Source organism: Macaca thibetana, chromosome 8 (genome assembly GCF_024542745.1).
Source record: "Macaca thibetana thibetana isolate TM-01 chromosome 8, ASM2454274v1, whole genome shotgun sequence".
NCBI lineage: Eukaryota > Metazoa > Chordata > Mammalia > Primates > Cercopithecidae > Macaca > Macaca thibetana.
In genome coordinates this window covers 97,562,545-97,582,695 of record NC_065585.1, presented here as the reverse complement: position 1 = coordinate 97,582,695, position 20,151 = coordinate 97,562,545, and the positions used below count along the sequence as shown (strand labels likewise).

Below are 20,151 nucleotides of genomic sequence, written 5' to 3'. Positions count from 1 at the left end.
TATTCTTTTTGTTATTTCTACTGTGATTTGACAGTATTCCAGGTTAAATTTGCTCTTAATAGCTCCGTCAGCGGCCATCATGGGTGGTTCTAAATTAACATAGAAACAGTCCTAGTATCTCACCTTGAGGACTAATGCTTTTTTCTATTCCTTATTTTTTTTAAATGGCTCATAGTTCTGGATGCCTCCTTACCCCCATTTGAGCAGCACTGCAGGAAAAAAAAAAAAAAAAAAAAAAAAAGGCTACTGGACTCCTCCTTTCCAGTGGCCCACATGCGTGTAGATGAAGGTATAAGGCAGGGGACAGAGTGCAGGGCCTGGCTGGGTGGGGCTGACACAGGAGGCTGATCCAGGAGTGGGGCACCCCATCTAGGTTAAAGATGCAATGTCATTAAGACACTAGGGAAGTATAATCTATTTCATTAATTTTATGTTTATTTTTATGAAGACAGTGACTGAAATTAATAGGAAGTTTCTTGAGCACTGATTGAAATGCTTATTAAATGTTTTTCTATTTGAATATTTTGCAGTTGAGGTCAATGCTTCAGTGACCCCGTCCCCCTACGGCTCTCCAGCCTAAGCAATGAAGCGAGATCCCAACTCTAAAAACGAAAAAATTGCAACAGGAAAGGGTTAATAAAAAGGCCTTGATGTGACCAGGTGCAGTGGCTCACACCTGTAATCCCAACACTTTGGGAAGCTGAAGTGGGCAGACTATCTGAGGTCAGGAGTTCAAGACCAGCCTGGCCAACAGGGTGAAACCCCGTCTCTATTAAAATACAAAAATTAGCCAGGTGTGGTGGTGGGTGCCTGTAATCCCAGCTACTTGGGAGGCTGAGGCAGGAGAATCACTTGAACCCAGGAGGCGGAGGTTGCCGTGAGCCAAGATCTTACTGCTGTACTCCAGCCTGAGTGACAGAGTAAAACTCCATCTCAAAAAAACAAACAAACAAACAAACAAAAAAACAGAAAAAAAGGCCTTGAGATAAATCCACTATTTCCACCCTTATGACTTATCCTATCTTTATTATAAAGGTATTATATTATTCTTAACTTATTATAAACATTAAATTTTATTATTTTGCCTCTGTTAATTTATTTTTATCACTAATCTTCATGTTTGAGTCCCAACACCTGCTAGGCGACATGACATACTCCCCCATTTCCAGCATCTTCCAGGAAACTCACAGAGCCAAGGCTGGTGCCTTCACTGAGTCATGAAGAAATGAGGATGGTTGTATTATTTTCCCTCCTAAAATGTCTTAGATTTGCCCACACCTTGGCAATCTTACATGGTCAGGGGCTCAAGGTCATGAGCAGCACTAAGGACTGGGTTCACTGGCGTCTGGCTCCCCTCTCTGCCCTCCAGCCGAGTTTATTTCTGTGACTCTTAGAGCAGCCTCACCCCATGGTTTTCTGTTCCTCCAGGAAGATTATTTTAAAATGAGTGATAGTTCATCGCTAGTATAGAAAATAGTGCTCTCTCCTGCACGCTGGTGCTGTATCCAGGGCCCAGACTGACGCCCTCTGAGCAGAAGCATCTCTGTATCACCCCTGGACCCTGAACTGGGCATGGCCTGAACCAGCCTCTTTGGGCCTCCTCCAAAGTCTCCACTGGGAGATTTTTAGCTTTAAGCAAAACATTTCTGCCTGAATAAACATGAACAGAGTGAGAAGAAATGAGAAGTGAACTGATCTAAAGTTAAACTGAAGAAAATGATACCACATTGTCAGATCCATTTGGGAAAATCAGTTGCTATTTAAACATCTGACAACCTAAGTCACCCCCTAAGCTGGACTTGGTCAGAACCACTAGTGGGGTGACTGCACCAGGCAAGGGGAGAAGAGAGTAGATTAGCGCCTCACTTCCCCATGAGTATGGGGCACTGTGTAAGCCTGCAAGCTGCTACAACAATAATAGTAAGCCTTGTCCTCAGGCTGCAGCCCAAGGATGTGCAGAATCCCTGCATTGGCTGAGGCATCTCTGGAGGCAGAGAAGCAGCTGGGACCCCAGAGCCCTGCTGCTTACTAGAGTTTGAGGAGTATCTCCGGAGAAACCTGGGAGGACTCCCTGGCCTCTGCTGGAAGCAGTACATTGCAGTCACTAACACTGAAGCCACTGCTCAGGGTGCAGGTGAGTGTGGCTGATGCTCCAGGCAATGCAGCGAGGGAGGGCGCTGAGTCAGTACAGGCTGGGAGAGAGAACTGCAGACGCAGACTCACATGGGGGCTGGGGCAGGGCCAGGGCCAGGGTGAAGTCCCTTGGGGGGCTGAGCCAGAGGGGCTGACAAGCTAAGGAGCTCACCCTGGACACCCAAATTTTGTCCTCACCTGTGCAATAATGGTGGAGCATGAAGAAGAGAGTTGTCCAGGTCACAGTGGACACACTACTCTTGCCTGTAGTGAAGGCTGCTGGTTCAGGCCTCTTTTTATCTTCATTGCTCTGATAGAGGAGGAGCTGTTTATACAAGTGTGCTCTCCTCCTGGTGATCTCTGTTCCACCTGAGAAGACAGCTGCAGTCTGGCGTTTATTTTTTAGACACAGGAGGCTGGTGGGTGAGATGCAGAGATTGTCCCATGGGAGGGTCAGACAGGACGCAGATACTAGAACCCTCTACAGACTCTGCCCCTCTCAGGGAAGACACAGTGCTGAGTCCTCATCAGCAACACAGGCACCAATGCCCAGCCCTGGGGAGTTCGGAGGGTAGCACAGATGGCATTCTGGACCCTGAAAGAGGCACATGGGGCCCATCACTGCTGGCACAGAGCCTGACACAGGGAGGGCACAGCCGCCCCTGCATGGTGACAAGTGACTGGCATTTTCCATTTACCATAGATCCCTGTTTCTGACATCTAAGGGGACTGCGCTATCTCCTCCGCTAACACCCTCCGTCCTCCTTCTCAGAGGAAAACCTACACAAGCAAACAATGATAAAAATAATAACAAAGCGTTTACATCACCAATCTACTTGCTGTTGAATTTTTGTTTTGTTTTGTTTTTTGAGACAGGGTCTCACTGTGTTGCCCATGCTGTGGTGCAGTGGCAGGATCCCAGCTCACAGCAGGAAGCCTCAACCTTCCAGTCTTGAGCAATCCTCTAATCTCAGCCTCCTTAGTAGCTGAGACTACAGGCACAGGCCACCATGCCTGGCTAATTTTAATTATTTTTACTTAAATAATTTTAGTTAAATTTCAATTTAATTTAATAATTTTCACTAGAGATTAGGTCTCACTATGTTGCCCTGGGTGGTATTGAACTCCTGGGATCAAGAGATCCTACCACCTAGACCTCCCAAAGTAATTGGGATTACAGGTGTGAGCCACTGCATCTGGCCTGAATTTTTTTTTATTTGATGTCTGCAGATAAGGAAATGTTTTACCATTTTTTTTTAGAAGAATCTTGCTGTTTTGCCCATGCTGGAGTGCAGTGGCATAATCTCAGCTCACTGCAAACTCTGCCTCCCAGGTTCAAGTGATTCTCCTGCCTCAGCCTCCCAAGTAGCTGGGATTACAGGCACTAACCATCACACCCAGCTAATTTTTGTATTTTTAGTAGAGACGGGGTTTCACCAGGTTGGACAGGCTGGTCTCAAACTCCTGACCTCAGGTGATCTGCCCGCCTCAGCCTCCCAAAGTGCTGGGATTCACAGGCGTGAGCCACCGCACCTGGCCTGTTGTACCATTTGTTCATATTTTCTTTTATATCATTTACTAAATTTGCTAGTTATTTTCTAATAGATATATTCAATGTTTATTTTTGTATACTGAGATCAAAAAATAAGGATTTTGAACTCTTTATAATATATTTTATTTCATTAGTTGCGAATTTGGCAATTTTAAAATTCATTCTAATAAATTTTTTGTACAATGTATTTTATTCTTGATAGATATTCATAGCATTCAAAACTTTTAAAATAAATGAATTCCATATTTATAATATTTGTATCCATTTTTATTGCCTCTATTACTGAATTGGCAGAAATTCCAGGTTAAAATCTTGCACAGTAGCTGTATCTGTAGCCATCATGCAGGATCCCAGATTAAAATGCAAACAATCCTAGTAGTTTTCCTTTAGAAGTAATGATTTCTTCTAGTCTAAAAATACACAATCTGGAAGAAATCATAGAAGTATATTTTATTTCTTACTTTCTATTTTATTTTCATTAAGGCAAGAAAGATAATTAAACTTAAGGGGAAGCCTCATAAGCATTTATTAGGAAAATCATGTGTGTATTTCGATTTGAATCTTATGGAATGAGAAAGAAGCCAACAAAATGACCTTAAGAAATCCACATCTCCCACCCTCTCAACTGATCCCATCTTTATCTCTCTGGGTCACCATGAGGTGTTTTCTCCACTGATCCTCATGCTTAAGCTCCAACATCTTCTAAGTAACCTTGACCCTCTCGTTCCAGAATTCTTCCAGGGCACTGACAAATCAAAGGCCAGTGTCTTCTTTTTTTTCTTTTTTTTTTTTTTTTTGAGACAGACTTTCACTCTTGTTGCCCAGGCTGGAGTGCAGTGGCACAATCTCGGCTCACTGCAACCTCTGCCTCCCGGGTTCAAGCGATTCTCCTGCCTCAGCCTCCCAAGTAGCTGGGATTACAGGAACCCGCCACAATGCCTGGCTAATTTTTTGTATTTTTAGTAGAGATGGAGTTTCATCACGTTGGCCAAGCTGGTCTTGAACTCCTGATCTCAGGTGATTCACCCACCTCAGCCTCCCAAAGTAGGCGAGTGTCTTAATTGTGTGATAAGTACATAGGGTAGTTGTCTTCTTTGTCCTCATAAACTGACCTGCATAATAAACCGCACATCTGCAATCTCAACATAGCCATGAGACCAGGGAGTCAGGACTAAAAACTCAGGTGTCACACACAGGTAGGGCTGGTTTGTTTCTTTTCACAGGGCTTCCTGTGCAGGACAGTCTTGAAATTTGCCCTCACGTGTGTCAGATCCCCCACAGCACCTCCTTTATCTCACTGAGGGGGTCTCTGAGGTGACCCCAGAACTCAGGTCAAGTGGAGGCAGCTCCTGGATCTAGGGTGGCCAAGAGACAGATCCAGGGGAGGGGAGCAGGGAGGGAGCCTGGGGTCGGCTCAGCAAAGCTCGGCCGTGCAGTCACAGGTCATCCCCAGGTGGCTCCAAGGCTTTGTCACCGCTCAGTCCTCCTCATCTTGCCAGTGTCATGTTAAGAGACACTGTTCAGGACAAGTACATATATGCTCTGAGGGGATCTTCTGGGATAATCTATGATAAGAGGTAGAGGATGGGGAGGGCTGATCCCTATGTCTTACAAAGATCCTAAGAACTAGAGCTGCAGGTAGGCCAGCTCAGTGAGAGGGAGAAGAGATTCTGGAGCCAATCCTACAGGGGATGGTCTTCAATAACAGAAATATTCATATGAGCTACTAAATATACCCTAAGAAAACTTATGGTTTTGGAAATTCCTAAAGGGGCTTATGTCCTTTTTTTTTTTTTTTTTTTTTTCTGTAGTGATGGAATCTCACTCACTATGTGGAGGAGGATGGTCTCAAACTCCTGGCCTCAAGAAATCCTCATGCCTCAGCCTCCCAAAGTATTAGGTATTATAGGCATGAGTCACCACACCTGGCACCTAAGAATGTATGGTTTTGGAAATTCCTCCCATCTCTGTCTGCAGAAATAAAGTTATAAATTTGGCCATGGCTTGAGATTTTAAGTCTGTTTCTGAGCATTCTGGAGGTTTTGAATGGGAACTTAGGAGAGTGGGATCATGGAATATTACCTGAGATCATTTTAAACAGAGACTCCCAGGAATAATTTCATAATAATAAAAGTAGGCTCTTCCCAAATATTAATGCTAACAAAAGTCTCATGTACATCTTGTTAAATACAAATTATTAGGCACCAACACAAGTTTCTGATTCAGTAGGTCTAGATTGGCAAATTGCATTTTTAACAAGGCACTCGGCAAGGCCCTTACTTCAGTGATAAATAAAATACAAATTGGTCTCCATGGACAAATTAATGAATGAGCATATGTCTGTTGACTCTCTCTGAGTAAGAAGAGTCTTTCTGGAGCACGGGCGTCTCTGTGACTCACTGTGAGTTTATGTATTCACGGAAGCATCACACTGGGGAGATGGACACACCCTGGGAGAGACTGGATAAGGCACCTGGCAGTGAACCCTTGCACAGGACACTGGGGCAAGGAGGCTCCCTGCTCATGGTGTTGACATTCCCACCCTCTTACCTTCTCTCCTGCCTCTAAGGGCTGAATCGTTCTGAGTATGTAAAGCGGTTTTAGTTGTACCTCCTTATGGGTTTAAATCACTGTGGTTTAAACCCATAAGGAGGTACAACTAAAACCGCTTTAAATTGCCACTACCCATGTATGGCACATAGTAATGATCAGAGTCATCATCTACTGAGTTCCCGTGACGGTGAGGGCAGCTTTGTTCCCAAGGATGGAGCCAGAGAAGCGCCCAGGGACCCCAGAAGGGCAGGTGTTTGGGCTGCAGATGAGTATATGTGGAACCTGGCCTGGGGTCTGCTGGTACCAGCTGGGGTAGTGACTGGTAGAGACTGAGCCAGAGCTCAGGGCACAGGTGAGTGTGACCATCCCTCCAGGAGGCCCTAAGAGTGATGGCTCCTGGGTCACCACAGACTAAGAATCCACCCCTAAAACCAACAAGAGACACAGAGTTATGGTCATGGGGATAAGGGTAACCTGGACCCTGCTTTTTTCGGTCCCTCCAGGGATGCAGAGAGTCCCTTCCCCTGACCTGGGGAGCATTTTCTTCCCTCCGCAATGAAATGATTGCTGCTTTCTTTGGGAGTGAGTAGCAGGGCCTCCTTCCTCCAGCAGAGGGCCCACTGGGAATCCACAGAGCTCTCTCTGGGATGGGCTCTCTAACCACGTCCCAAGGCAGGGTCTGACTCAGTCCGGGGCGTTGTCTTCAGGAACCTCAGTGTGGGGCCCAGGCTGAGGGGACCTGTGCACGGAGCAGCACTGCCAGGCTGGGGGCAGACTCTCTCACGCACTAAGAAGCCATCAGTGGTAAGGAGGACCTCCAACAGAACTGCAGATTTTGAAGAGAAAGAGAATAAATTTACCATTACATTATGGGATTTATCCCAACATCAAAAAAAGCAAACTAGGAAAACACGCACCACATAACCGGAAATAGAAATGGCACTGTGTGTGAACAAGTTAGTGTGAATATCATGGAGCAGCTTAAAACCCTGATGCAGTGAATCCCTCAGCAGTTCCTCCATCAACGGAGTTTCCTTTCTTAAAATGAGTGTTGGAGAGAAGGGATAAATTGGTGGCACACAGGATTTTTATGGTAGAACTATTCTGTAGGACACATAATGGTTTATATGAGACACTAAGCGTTTCTCAGAACTCTTAGAGTGCATAATGCAAAGCTGAAGCCTAATGTAGGTTATAGATTTTAGTTAATAACTATTATTATTTGTCAATTATAATAATAATGATTATTTGTCAATTATATTTGTCAATTATAATAATTATTATTTGTGAATTATAACAAACATACCACACCAATGCAAGATGTTAAAATAAGAGAAACTGGGTGACCACAGTCTGAGAATGCTTAGAAACTTTGTGTGCTCTCTGCTGAATTTCTGTAAGCTTAAAACTTCTCTAAAAATAGACTATTAATTAAAAAGATTGAGTGTTCGCTTTTCCATCAATTATAAAAATTACCATGAAATCAAATGATCTTTTTTGACAATATTTGCAGAGTCAAATTCAGTTGAATTTTGCTTTGAAAGAGGGTTTTCTTTAAAAAACATAATAAATCCATTAATGTGCACACACACAGACACACACAGTCACACATACACATATACACACACAGAGACGACATGCACATATACACAGATACATGCGCGCACACACACACACACACAAGCCCAGGCACACAGGCACGTACACACACATATAGACAGACATGCACCATCACACATACACATGTGCACACATGTAGAGTCACACAAGCACACATACATAGATGCGCACTCACACATATGTCCTCACATGATTCCAAAACAGAGCAATGTCCTGCATGTGTCCAGTCAGGCCTTCCTCCCACAGCACAACAGGGTCAGTGGAAAAGCCCCTTTGCTTCTTCCCCTCAGTCCACCAAAGCACTGTTGGGTGCAGAGGCCATGGCCATGCTTACAGGAACCCACAGGCCAGCCAGGCGCAGTGGCTCATGCCTGTAATCCCAGCACTTTGGGAGGCTGAGGCGGATCATCCGAGGTCAGGAGTTGGAAACCAGCCTGGCCAACATGGTGAAACCCTGTCTCTAATTTTAATAAAAAGAAAACAATTAGCCAGGCATGGTGGCGGGTGCCTGTAATCCCAGCTACTTGGGAGGCTGAGGCAGGAGAATCGCTTGAATTCAGGAGGAGGAGGTTGCAGTGAGCCAAGATTGCACCACTGCACTCTAGGCTGGGTGACAGAGTGATACTGTCTCAAAAAAAAAAAAAAAAAAAAAAAAACCCCCACAGGCCAACGCTGAACAGGCTCAGGCTCAGGAGGTGGTACTATGGAACCATCTGAAAGACACACAGGAATGTTGAGCTCACCTCTGTTTTCACCACAGAAACAGGAGTCATGTGCGCACAACCTCCTAGATGGGCCAATGGTCCTCAACCTTGCATGTCTCAATATAATCTGTGGAGCTTCATAAATGTATAGATCCTTGGGTGAAACTTCTGATTCAGGAGGTCAGGTACAGCACAGATTTCTGTAGTACAGAAAATAAAAGTTCTTCAGATGGTTCTGCTGTTGAGCCTAGATGTATAAATCACTGAAATAAGCCATTGGAAAACATGATTGATTTTAATCATGTTTTGGATAAGGATTTAGGAGATGCCCTGAGGTGCTCCCTCTTCCAGAACCTTATTCTTTTCTTTATAGGCATGTGCTATGCTTGGTAATTTCACATTAACTTGTTTTGTGTCTGTCTCCCTCACTAGAATGTCAGCTTCTTAAGGGCAAGCACTGTGGCTGCTGTATTCACACCAATACTCCTGGTACCAGTATCTGGGAAAGCCTAGTGCTCAATAAATATTCAGTGAATGAATGACAAGGAGCTGACTTTATGTACTTTTCATTGTCTTGTATTTCAGATAGTGACTATATTTTGTTTTCTGTGAAATAGATACAAGCGTCCAAGTGTGGTGGGAAAATCTACAAACACTATCACACACAGAGACAAGTGCACACACACAGCAGTGACTGATGAAAGCTTAGGTGAGCTCTTAGTTCTCAAGGCTGTAGACTGAGGGAAAGGAGAGGAAGCAATTTGGGGGCATGTGTGTGCAACCCTTCTCCTCACTGAGTTGCAGGTGAGGGCATCGTGAGGCCAGCACCTCTAGCCTGGAACACTGATCCAGGACCCCTCAGTGTCTGGGGCTCCAGGCCCCACCCTGTCTTCTCAGGACTCTAAGCACATCTACTTCCAGGTATTTTCAGCTGCCACACCCAAGAGGAATGGAATTTTCCCCCTCCCTTTCTGAGGCTGACTTTTAAAACATTGGACTTGTGGATTCTAAGGCTCTCCCTGAAATACCTGTTCTGACTGGATTTGAGAGGGTGGGGAGGAGAAGGGATCCTCCCCCACTAAATTTCATGGCTGCCCTCCTCATGCAATACAGGCCACAGCCTGGAGATGGGCAACAGTGATGGAGAGAAGCAGTGGCAGTCCAAAATGAATTTGTGAAGACATGCACATACATGCACACACATGCACACACACACACACTTGCACATGCATGCACATGCACACATACCCCACTGAAAGAGAAAGGAATGTGACCTGTGGGCTGGTCTCTGGACTGGGAGGTCCTGAGGCTGACCCTATGGGAATCAGTAAGGAGGTGCTGCTGCTGCTCAGGCTTCTGCCTGGAAGCACCTTCTGCAGGACTGATGCTCCCCAGAGACTGGGGAAGGATCAGTAACTACCTCCTCCCCTGACTGCCTGAGAACACCCAAGGCTTGTTATAGAATCGAACTGGGGTCTGCTCGCCCAGTGCAGTAAAACCAGATACCTACACTGAGAGTTTTGCAGTGAACAGAAAGGAAGGCATTTATTGCAGAGCACCAAGCAAGGAGAATCTGGTGGACTCCTGCTTAAAACGTAAACTCCCTGATGGCTTGTAGATAAGGCTTTTTAAAACTAGGAGTACATTTCAGGAAAGCAAAAGCTACAGGCAAAACCACAAATCAATACACAGAAGTTACACATTGTTTTTGGCCCCAAAGGGTGGGATATCTTGAAGCAGGGGCTTACAGGTCATAGGTAGATTCAAAGATCTTCTAATTTGCAGTTGACTAAAATAGAGAAGCTTTGTTTAAACATTTGGGGTCAGTAGAAGAATGTTAACTGGTTGTGAGGAGTGCCTTTCCCTAAACCCCTCGGGAAGAAACTTAGAACCAAAAATGGTAGTTAAAGTTTAGTCTTCACTTCTCCTTTATCTGGGGAAATATGTCAATGGATCCTTTCTGTGGGGTCCTCAGTGAGGGTCCAAGCCTCTGAAAGACAACTTAGGGACATATGCTAAGAGATTATCATTGGTTTCTGTAGGGAAAACAAATATCTCTGGGACTCTAACTTCTTTAGCTATTGTTTTAGCCTACTGTTGCCTTCTTGTTTAACAAGTCACTTATTTACTTGTTGGAGATTGCGAAGTGCCTGGAATTGCCCTCAGAGGAACTCAGGATTTTCCTTTATTTCTGTGTTTGGGGTCTGCAGGCCCCTTAAAAAGGGGGTTCTTGCTTTCTCTCACATCCCTTACTCCAGGTTAACAAAGTCAAGAATCTGAGAAAAAGGCAATGAAAATAAAACTCCTGTGTGTCTCACTTGGGAAGAATCAACTGTGCAGCTCCAGAAGTCACAGCTGCTCTCAGGTGAGCTTCCTTCCTGAGCTCTCTCCCTGAGCTGCTCCAGGGCAGCTGTCCCCATCCTGAGGACTAGAATCCCACCCCGTGAGACACACCAGGCCACTTGCTAATTCCCTGGGAGGTCTTGCACTTCCCCTGCAGGCCTCATCTCTGGAAACTCTTCCCTCACCCCGCCCTCTCTCAAAGTGCCCTCTGCCCCAACCACGTGGCCAGTTGCTCCTCTTCTATACTGGATCCACTGAAGTCTCAATGAACTGCTCCTTTGCCCACACACCTCTCACTTCTGCTGTCACACTGAGCCCCCTCTAGTGCCCCCTGTGTGGCTGTGAATATTCCATCAGACTGAGTCGGTTGAAGTCCACTGTGGGATTCTGCCCCTTCTCCCTGAGCCTGGCTCAGCAATGGCTGCATGGCAGACACTATGTGTCCACCCATCAGTAAGGGGTCCTGATCCAGACACCAAGAGAGGGTTCTTGGATCTTGCACAAGAAAGAATTCAGGAAGAGTTCACAGAGTAACGTGAAAGCAAGTTTATTAAGAAAGTAAAGGAATGAAAGAATGGCTACTCCATAGGCAGAGCAGGGCATTTCCAAAAGCAAGAGGAGGAACATGCCCACCTTAGGTGCAATGCCTGTTTATGTACAAGAGAACAAAGCAAAAAAAATCATGGGGGAGATGTGCTCCACTACAAGGGCTCATGACAAAACAGTGTTCATCTTGTGTAACTACTGTCTTCTACAAGAATCTATATTTTTACTTTAAAGCAAAATATTCTTAAACTAAGAACTAAGAGGGCTCTTGTTCTTAAGATACCGGGACATCAGGACATTTTCTGAGTTTGTTGAGTCCTGCATCTGTTTAGTAAGTATTATTAATCTGTTCCCTTAACTACAAACATCTTGTGACTAAGAATGCCTAACCCCTTGAGAATGCACCCCAGCAGGTCTCAGTCTCATTTTACCCACCCCCTATTCAAGATAGAGTCACTCTGGTTCCAACATCTCTGACAAATCAACGCCCAATCCTCAGCTGCTTCCTCACCAGTTCCCAGAGCTCAAGGAGAAGCACAGGGGATTAATCCCCTCACACCATTAGGTCTTCCCTCCACACAACCTTCCTATAGTCCAGAACAAATTAGTTTATTAAAGGACTCAGAGATCCACATCCTAGGTGGTTCCATTTACAGCCTGATAACTATAAAGTAAAACTTTAAGCCTTCCAATTGACTGATGGACCCTCCTCTTGGCCAAGGGCATTCCAAAGTTAACCAGAAAAATGAGTTCAGGCCATGATGGGAAGCTGGAGTCGAACATGGCTTATTATGCCTTCCTCCCTTTTGGAATTCAGGCACAGCTGACGAGCATGAACACTAACACAGAGACCTTAAGACTGATAGAACAGACTCTTTAAGTCTGATGAGAAACATTTACAATCCATTCTGTCTGAAATCAGTTACCTGCAGGCTTCATCTGCATAAAAGCTTGGTCTCCAAAACTCTTAACCTAGACATTCCTTTATTTTGATACCAGGTCTTTAAATAATGACTTAACCAATGGCCAGTCAGAAAATCCTCAAATTCGCCTATGACCTGGAAGTCATTCCCCACCTTTCCAGTTGTCCCACCTTTCCAGATAGAACCAATGTACACCTTACATGTACTTATTGATGTCTCATGTTTCCCTAAAGTGTATAAAACCACACTGTAGGCTGGGCTCAGTGGCTCACACCTGTAATCTCAGCACTTTGGGAGGCCAAGGCAGGTGGATCACCTGAGGTCAGGAATTCGAGATCAGCCTGGCCAAAACAGTGAAACCCCGTCTCTACTAAAAATACAAAACTTAGCTGGGCGTGGTGGGTGCCTGTAATCCCAGCTACTCAGGAGGCTGAGATAGGAGAATTGCATGAACCCAGGAGGCAGAGGTTGCAGTGAGCTGAGATGACGCCATTGTACTCTAGCCTGGGCGACAAGAGTGAAACTCCGTCTCAAAAAGTAAAATAAAATAAAATAAGATAAAATAAAATAAAATACCACACTGCGTCCTAACTACCTTGGGCGCTTGTTCTCAGGATCTCCTGGGGCTGTGTCACAGGTCATTGGTCACCCATCTTTGGCTCAGAATGAACTCTTTAAGTACTTTACAGGGCTTGACTCTTTTCATGGACAGGACTAAACTCTTTTTTTTCTTGCCCAAATTCCTATCTAACGGACCTACAAACTATAACATCTAGTTAGGCAGATTTGTATTAATCTGGTACAATGTGACTTACTTTCCAACCTGACTCTGGTATAGCATCACATGACAGATAGCAGACCCTGAAGGAAATAAAAATATATAACCCCAAAATATACTTTTCTATATTTTGAAATGGCCCTGCAAACTGTTTTTGTGGGAAATTTGCGTCTTTCGAGAATCTCCATTCATGCAGCCAGGCCTTCCCTTTCTAGGCCTTTCCTGGATCTAGGAGAGAACCCAACATATTTTAAGGTCTGAAAGGAGACAGTCACCATTTATCCTCTCTGAGGGATGCCACCTATGAGGCTTCATCTGTATAACAAGAACCTTGGCTCCATAACCCACTAATCTTAACTCAGGTATTCCTTTCTAGTAACTTCAAGTCTTTAGATAATAGCTTAACTCTCTCAACCAACTGTCCACTAAAGTATCCTCAAAACCCACCTATGACTTGAAAGCACTGCCCCTCTCCACCAGTAGGAGATATTCTGCCTTTTTTAAATGAACCAATGCATACCTTCCATGTATTTATTTATGACTCCACATGCAATTCCTGTCTCCCTGAAATGTATAAAGCAAACTGTAACCTCACCACCATAGGCATGCTTTCTCAGGACCTGGTGAGACTGTGAACCCCAGGGTGCAGTCACTCATATTGGCTCAGAATTAACCTCTTTAAATGTATTTTGACATTAACCTCTTTAAATGTATTTTACTTTTTTCCTTGAGCTCAGCCACACAGAGGCATATATATCTCTTGCTACCTGATCTAGTGATTTTGGCAAGTTTTCCTCTTTGTAGCTCCTCTGTGACAGTATGAAGGCCTGTCCTGAAGAAGCCTCAGATTTATCTGTGCTTGCAAGTATCTCTATGAGTCAGGTGAATTTCTCTCCTCTTGAGGTCCCAAGATAACTGGAGGCGCCTGGGCCTGTCAGAAAGTGACATTCTTTGTTCACCACAGGTCAGGAACACTGTACAGGTACTGCATAGATAAGGTATGTGGCTAGTTTTCTAAAGGGCTTTTATTGGCCTTATATGTCAACTTTGATTCCATAAAGCAGTCTGTTTGTAATCAAAAGCATGCCATTCCAGTCAAAGCCTTGGTAAAATAACTACTGTGCTATTACAAAAGAAAATAGATTTATATTGCACTTATGCAAATAACTATATTGCTATAATTTAAGAGTACTCACAAATTGTTTTCAAATTCTAGATAAATCAGGTAGACACAAAGAAATATGCTCCAAATTTTGCTCACAGGACTATAATTTATTCAATTGTTAAAAGCTGTAAATAGCTCCAAAGAAAAAGAAGTTTTCTTGACTCTAAAAACAACAGAAGGAATCAGAAACATTCAAAGCAGAAAACGTGACAAAAGATTACATGTTTTTACTGGTTTAGTCTATGCTATTAACTCTTCATAGCACGGATATTGAGCCAGCAGTCCTTATGAATATATTAGCTTTCTACAACAGCCCTAGAAGTTTTTTCTTCTGTTTCAATGGCACCATTTTTAAATTTAATTTTATTTTTTCTTTATTTTTCTTTTTTATTGGAAACAGGGTCTCACTCATGTTGCCCAGGCTTAAGTGCAATGCCATGATCTCATCTCACTGCAACTTCTGCATTCCAGGCTCAAACGGTCCTCCCACCTCAGCCTCATGACTAGCTAGGACTACGGGCATGTGCCACCACACCTGGCTAATTTTTGCATTTTTTGTAGAGACAGTGTTTCACCATGTTGCCAAGGCTGATTTGGAATTCCTAAGCTCAAGCTATCTGCCTGCCTTGGCCTCTCAAAGTGCTGAGAATACAGGCATCAGCCACCACGCCTGGCTCAATGGCATAATTTTAAAGCTATCAGATATCTGCATTTAACAATACCCATCAGGGTCCTGTAGCTGATTCTAAACCACCTTTTGAAAAGGATTACAACAAGACAATGACTTCCTGTGGAAAACAAGTCTCAGGACAGCCACAGTTAAAGACTCAATTGACAAGGGAGTTTGGTGATTTTTGTGCTACACAACAATTTAACTTAAGAATTATAATTATTACTGCTAGTATATACTGAGACATATCAGAATTATAGAAATTTTATGTAATTTTGTAAGATACTAAAACATACTTATATGAACATAACTCAAAGAAAGTTAAATACCATTTTATATTTGACAATGCTTCATGCATAATTTTAATATATGAAATAAGCTGAATATGTCTTTTTTTGGAAATTGGAGAACCTAATATCAAAAGGGATTAATCAGGTCAAAAAAACATAATTTAGAATTTGATTTTGAAAACTTTGGCAAATATCAATTGTTTAAAACATTTGATATTATAAAATAAAATCCTAGGTCACTCACTATAAGTCATTTATCTAGCCAAAATGATAATGCAAAGATTTCAAAAAAGTAAAAACCTTTACTTAATGATAGAGGGAAGACTCAGTTTTCCAATCCACAAAACACAATAAAGATAGCACAAGCCTATCCGAATCTGTCCTGTTTCACTCCATTTTTGTTTTAGTTCATTTAAAAGGCAAAATGATTTTTATTGTCTCCCAATTTTTTTTTTTTTGAGATGGAGTCTCACTCTGTTACCCAGGCTGGAGTGGAGTGGCACGATCTTGGCTCACTGCAACTTCCACCACCCGGGTTCAAGCAATTCTCCTGCCTCAGCCTCCTGAGTAGCTAAGATTAAAGATGCCCACCACCATGCCCAGCTGATTCTTTTGTATATTTAGTACAGACAGGGTCTCACCATGTTGACCAGGCTGGTCTTGACCTCCTGACCTCAGGTGATCCCCCTGCCTCGGCCTCCCAAAGTGCTGGGATTATAGGCATGAGCCACCACACCTGGCTGTCTCTCAATATTATACAGTAATCTTGTTCAAAAGAGAAAACCAAATTCCACCTCATTAATGCTAAAACTAATTTTAAATAAAATCTTATAAACAAACTTGTTTGATTTTAATTGGTTTGATGATATAAGATTTCCATAAACTTATAACTCATTATAATTTTATGTTAAAAATCAGATTAATGTGCAAAAAAAAAAAAAAAAAAAAAAAAAAAAACACTGTTATTCTGACATATGGGCTCAGATTCTGGCCTTGAATCAGTGTGCTTTTATTTTAATATCCAATTTATGAAAAAACTATATAGTACTCTTTTATTTTTAGTCAACTTGCTGACACACAGAATTCTTTACAAGGTTAATTTTTCACAAACCTTCTACAACTTGCTTAAACCTTCAGTTCTTCCTATTTGTTTAACTTAAAACAATTATTAAACCATCTAAATTAGACAAAATTCCTTTATTTTATTTTATTTTTTTGAGATGGAGTATCGCTCTGTCACCAGGCTAGAGTGCAGTGGCCGATCTTGGGTCACTTCAATCTCCGCCTCCTGGATTCAAGTGATTCTCCTGCCTCAGCCTCCCAAGTATCTGGGATTATAGGCTCATACCACCACACCCAGCTAATTTTTGTATTTTTAATAGAGATGGGGTTTCACCATGTTGGCCAGGATGGTCTCGATCTCCTGATCTCATGATCCACCTGCCTCAGCCTCCCGAAGTGCTGGGATTACAGGCATGAGCCACCATGCTGGATCTACTTTATTTTTAAAACCACATCCTGATGCCTTTTTACCAAGAACATATAATTTTTATTTTTTTAGTGTGAGCAATTGTAATTATATACCAAGTGAAAAGCCTAGGATAAAGCAAAGAACTGCAGATAGCCTGATGCTTTCCAGCATAGCCACGGGGCATGGCTAATTCCACACATCCCTAGGCCTTGTCTAGAATCTAATGGCTCTAAAGCAGGCCAGTGGAACAACTATCAGAAGTTATATAAGGCTAGGTGTGGTGGCTTACACCTGTAATCTCAGCACTTTGGGAGGCCGAGGCGGGTGGATAACCTGCGATCAGGAGTTCAAGATCAGCCTGGCCAACACGATGAAACCCTCTCTCTACTAACAATACAAAAATTAACCGGGTGTGGTGGTGGGTGCCTGTAATTCCAGCTACTAGGGAGGCTGAGGCAGAGGAATTACTTGAGCCCAGCCGGCAGAGGTTGCAGTGCACAGAGATCATACCATTGTACTCCAGCCTGGGCGACAAGAGCAAAACTTCATCTCAAAAAAAAAAGTCCTAAAAGCAGTTTCTGACCTTAAAGCATTTAGCAAACCTAATATGTGATCTGCCTAATTTTGACCAAATATCCAAATTTTGAAGAATGTTTTACCAGCAATTTTAAAATGTCTTTTCTTTAAAAAAGCTTATGAGTCATGTGAACTAAAAGGCATTTAAAAAATTTTTCTGGCAAAATAGTTAAGTGCTTTTTAAAAGCCAATTAATTATAGCTCTTTTATATATTTTGATAGTGAAACACACACAACACATATAGACAGATGGATATAGATCTAGTAGGGTTATAAGGCTTTCTATTTGCCTGTTTTTAAGTTTTCCTTTTTAATTTTAAACAAACAGTCTCTTGATTATGTGTTCCCTTGCCCTAAACAATTGTCACCCAGGCAGTTCCAAATTTACATTTTTAAAGGAATAATTTTTGGTGAAAAAATGGTGTCAGTGAAAGTTTAGTCAAGATGGGCAGGAAAAGCAGACATACTTACATGTGGAGATTTTTTTAAAGATGTAAATTTCTTGGCCAGGCACAGTGGCTCACGCCTGTAGTCCCAGCACTTTTGGAGGCCAAGGCGGGCAGATCATGAAGTCAGTAGATCAAGACCATCCTGGCTAACACAGTGAAATCCCGTCTCTACTAAAAAAAAAAAATACAAAAAATTAGCCGGGTGTGGTGGCAGGCACCTGTAGTCCCAGCTACTCAGGAGGCTGAGGCAGGACAATGGTGTGAACCCAGGAGGTGGAGCTTGCAGTGAGCCAAGATCGCGCCACTGCACTCCAGCCTGGGTGACAGAGCGAGACTCCGTCTCAAAAAAAAGATGTAAATTTCTTAATTGGTTATTGACTTTAGGGTAAAGCATTTTCAGGAACAAAGCCAAGAAAACATGCAGTTTTTAGGGCCTAATAGGTGGGCACAGCTGGAAGGCAAAACAGATCTCCACAGGTAAAAAAATCCCATTTTTAGACCTTATCCTGGGTCCTCCCAAAAAAGGAAACACCATGGATGAGACAGTGCAATGCTTTCACTGTGCATTTTTTTGCAAAGGCATTTCCCCAAGGCTGGTGGGCAACTCAAAACCAATTAGTCCAGTCAATAATTAGCCCACCTCCCATGGGAGTCTCACCTCTCAGTGGGATTGGGAATGCTTCTGTATCTTCCAAGTGGCCAAAAGCATGCTTTTCTTATACAAACATGCAAAGAGCAGAGTATTTTACCCTCATAACTGCTGCTAGCCATCCCCAAAGGTATATTTTCCAGCTCTCAATTATATACTAAGTCTAAAAGTTTTTTCATAAGCAATTTGTGATGCCCCCAAAAGTCAAAAGGTCATGTAACACAATGCAAAATAGATCAAAGACTTAGATTTTGAGAAGGATCTACCTGCTTACAATTTCTGGGTTTCCATGAGGAAAACAGAGGTTTTTCTCCAAGTAGGCTCTGTGGTGCCTCCTCTATTTTTCTCAAAGAGTCCCAGACTCTCAGAAATTTCTCTTTTTTTTTCTTTTTTTTTTTTTGAGATGGAGTCTCACTCTGTCACCCAGGCTGGAGTGCAGTGGCATGATCTCGACTCACTGCAAGCTCCGCCTCCCAGGTTCACGCCATTCTCCCACCTCAGCCTCCCAAGTAGCTGGGACTATAGGCACCCACCACCACGCCCGGCTAATTTTTTGTATTTTTAGTAGAGATGGGTTTCACCATGTTAGCCAGGATGGTCTCTATATCCTGACCTTGTGATCCACCCGCCTCAGCCTCCCAAAGTGCTAGGATTACAGGTGTAAGCCACCATGCCCAGCCCAACTCTCAGAAATTACATAAGGTCCTTTCATACAGACATTAGGGTGGCAAGAAGAGAGATTGGAGAAATAATATAGTCAACTTAGAAGAAAAACCAAAAGAAATCCACTTGTTCTCCAAAAAACCCAAAATCCAAAAATGGAAAAAGCATATAGCCTTTTAAATATATATAGCTTGGATCTTCATTTTTAATTAAGCTGATTTTTAACCATAGAGCTCTTTTTTAAAAACATTATGTTAAATCTCTTAATACCAGACTCTATCCAGGACAAAGAGCTGAAACCTCTGGCTTTTGAACCTTTTTCTTCCTGCAACGGTATTTCCCCAGGTGAAACCAATAAGCCCTAACTATGGTTACAACATAACCATGGACACATGAGTTGCCTACAAAGCACTGGTGAGTGATTTTTACAGTAATCACTCCTAAGGCAGCTCAAAGAAAATTGAAGTCAGGAAACCAGACTTGGTTAATTAGGCTAATTGGCTTTGGGTTACCCACCATCCTTGGGGGAATGCCCTTGCAGTAAGTTGGCCATGGGAGGAAAAAGAATAAATAAATGGCAAAAGTCCCACAAGTATCAAACCAGAAATAACTCATTCCCTAAGCCAGGAATTGAACCCCAGCCACCACCATGGAAGATCAAAGCCTTAGATACTCAGTTACAGCATAAGGTGAGTGTCATATTTGTTTTCCCAGTAGAAATCTAGAGTAGTCATTTTTGAGCTTGCAAAAGATGTAACCTTTCAAGGGAAAAGGAACAGATACAAATATGAGAAGCCTTAAAAGGAAACAGATTTTATAATTAAGTCAATATTTCTTGCAATTTTACTGAAAGCAAACCAATACTTACAAGAAACAACTCTTTAAATATAGGGAACCAAAATTTAGATAAATATATTTTCTTTCAGTTATGGCTAATTTAATTATAAAATTGTTGATAAATTCCCTTTTATGAACCTTATCGTAACTTACACAGACCATCTATGACAAGCTTGGACTTTGTGATTTGTCCTTTATTTCCTTCTTTCCTAAATAATCAATCATTCTA

General features: G+C 42.7%; 1 long non-coding RNA gene across 1 annotated transcript; it reads right to left on the bottom strand.

Moving 5' to 3' along the window:
- Nucleotides 1-6,315: 6,315 nt before the first annotated feature.
- LOC126960793 (uncharacterized) lies at nt 6,316-18,026 on the bottom strand. Its single transcript, XR_007728108.1, has 3 exons — nt 17,796-18,026; nt 8,602-8,762; nt 6,316-7,064 (listed from the first exon to the last, which is right to left on the bottom strand). It is a non-coding gene; the product is annotated as an uncharacterized LOC126960793 (long non-coding RNA).
- Nucleotides 18,027-20,151: the final 2,125 nt, after the last annotated feature.